The sequence below is a fragment of the Amblyraja radiata genome, chromosome 25 (assembly GCF_010909765.2).
Source record: "Amblyraja radiata isolate CabotCenter1 chromosome 25, sAmbRad1.1.pri, whole genome shotgun sequence".
In the NCBI taxonomy this organism is placed as follows: Eukaryota; Metazoa; Chordata; class Chondrichthyes; order Rajiformes; family Rajidae; genus Amblyraja; species Amblyraja radiata.
In genome coordinates this window covers 17,454,824-17,457,834 of record NC_045980.1, presented here as the reverse complement: position 1 = coordinate 17,457,834, position 3,011 = coordinate 17,454,824, and positions in this window count along the sequence as shown.

Sequence of the window (3,011 nt, the reverse complement as noted above, 5' to 3'; positions counted from 1 at the left end):
ATGGAGGAAGAGACTGACTTTGGTGCCTTCCCACACAGTGGGAAACTCTGATTCTGCTGTGTGGGGATATTTTATGTTAAATTCTATCGTGTGTTGTGTCCTTTATTTTTATTGTATGGCTGTATGCGAATTTCATTTCACTGTGCCATCCGGCACATGTGACAAATAAATGTATCTTGTATCTTGTATCTTCTACTTATAACTGCCGTGGGCAGATACATTTGCAACACAGTAAGAGGTTAAGCAAATTTTGAGCAGTATTGGTTTTCTCAATACCTTCCAGAAGGTAATAACTTTCAAACATAACAGGCTCTTTTAGCCCACAATGTCTGTCTTGACAATGATGCCAAATTAAAATAATCCCTCCTGTCTGCATGCAATCCATATACTTTCATCCCCTGCATATTCATGTGGCTATCTAAAAGCATTTGTTAATGGTACTATCGTATCAGTTTACACCAGTATCCCGAGCAGTACATTCCAAGCATCTACCATACTCTGCATTTTAAAAAAAATGCCCTTCACATCTCCTTTTAAAGTTTGCCCCAATCGCATTAAGCTCCGTTATTTGACATTTCCACCCTGGGGAAAAACATTCTGACTGTCTACCCAAATCTACGGCTCTCATAACTTTATAAACTTCTATCAGGTTGTCCATCAGCCTCCCAACGTGCCAGAGAAAGAATTCCAAGTCTGTCTAACTTCTCTTATAGCTTTTACCCTCCAATCTAGGCAGCAACTTGATTAAAAAAAAATCTGAACTCTCTCATAGCCTCTACATCCTTCCTGTAATGGGTTGAGCAGAACTGCACACAATACTTCAAATGTAACCAACCAAAGTTTTATAAAGTTGCAACTAACAATAGAAAGCAAGCATTCCATGTGCTTTCTTTATCACTTTTATTTACATGTTGCTACTTTAAGGACGCTATGGATTTGGACGCCAACATCCCACTGTACATCAATGTTGTTAAGGGTCCTGCCATTAACTGCATGCTTTCCACTTACGCTTTTCCAGATTAAATTAAAATCGGCATTATCTCCACCAATATATGTAACTGATCTACATCCTGCTGTAGCCTTTGGCAGCTTTCTTCACTGTATGCAACTCCACCAATGTTTGTGTCATCTACCAACTTATTAATAAACCTATTCACAATTCATCCAGTTCATGTATATAGATATATCACAAACAAGAGGTCCCAACACTGATCCCTGGGGAACACTGGAACACTACCACTCTCCCAATAAATAAACACACAGTACGCCCGATTACAACGTTCATTTTACTGCACATGATTCTTAATGGGAGTATGTACATGAATGGATAATCAGTAACATCCATGATTCAAATATTTAAGAAGGAACTGCAGATGCTGGAAAATCGAAGGTAGACAAAAATGCTGGAGAAACTCAGCGGGAAATAGGCAACGTTTCGGGTTCGACCCGAAACGTTGCCTATTTCCTTCGCTCTATAGATGCTGCTTCACCCGCTGAGTTTCTACAGCATTTTTGTCTGCCATGATTAAAATCTGTTTGTTCCATTCTTTCAAATAGTGTGGAAATTTCTTGTGTTATTTTATTCACTATTATGTAACATATATGATGCAAAGTACATAGCTTTCAGAGACACTAGTAACTGCAGATGCTGACATTTTCCATAGAACACAAAGTTCTGGAGTAACTCCGTTGGTCAAGAGCATCTGTGGAGACATAGATGGGTGATGTTTTGGGTCAGGACACCTCATTCCAGGGATGGGATCCTACTTTCCAGGGTTGTCAACCTATGTTAAGTAGGTCTGAAGAAGGGTCTCGACCCGAAATGTCATTTATTCCTTTTCTCCAGAGATGTTACCTGACCCGTTGACTTTAGTTTAGTTTTAGTTTAGAGATACAGTGCGGAAACAGGCCCTTCAGCCCACCAAGTCCGCGCCGACCAGCGATCCCCGTACACTAGCCTATACACTAAGGACAATTTGCAATTTTTACCAAAGCTAAATTAACCTTCAAACCTGTCATTGTGCTACCCAAGTCCCCAGTTACTGCGGCAGGTGAAGGTGAGGTGAGGAGGAATTTGGGAAGTAACAGAAAAATATATTGATGTGGTTAGAGGGTGGCAAAGCATCCCTATGAGCATTAATGCTTCGGCATAAATCAATTAAGCTGAATGTCCTGTTTCTCTGCTGTAAATACTTTGTAATACGCGTTCATTTTGGTGCATTTTATTTCTGGCTGCAGATTGACGAGGAAAGATTTAGAGGGATATGAGCCAAAGGTGGGCAAAGGGGACCTGATGGGGCCATCTTGGTCAGTGTGGACGAGATGAGCCAATAGGCCTTTTTTCGTGCTGTATAACTCTAAATATGCATCAGGCAAACTCATCGATGATTTGCCTCATTTATGAGATTGTTGCTGCTTCAGATTTGGTTTGACTGCTCCATTATAGATCTGAGATTTTATGGGAAAAAAGGTAATTATTTAGGCAGTTTTTACTTAAATATGCAGCGGAGTTCTTTATTTTAATTGAGAAAATAGAAAACAAACTCTAGTGTTTAACATATGAATTCTTTGCAGGGGCCAAGTAATTGCTTGTATTTGTGTTTAGAACAAGATTAGCATATTAAGTTGCACTTTAGATTACTCAAATAGTTGTTATTACTCAATTCCAGGTCAGTTTTATGTCCCTGTCACATTGAATCTTTCTGTGGACCATGGTCATACCGTTTGTGTGTTTTCCCCTTTGAATCTGGTTTCGTATTGCATTAGAAGCAGCGATTGTGAGGCACAGAGATAAAATGGTCCAAGCGTACAGGCAGTAGATTTCAATAACTGCAGAAGAATAAGTTCACACTTTTATTTTCTGATGTGAATATTCTGTGTTCATTTGCAATGTAAAGAAACAATTAGCAAGGATCCAATTTGGGCAATTTCCTGCCCTCACTCATTTTTAACTTCATTCCAAACTTTTGGCTTAAGAATGTAATACTTAGATTGCAATTCATGAAATTTTG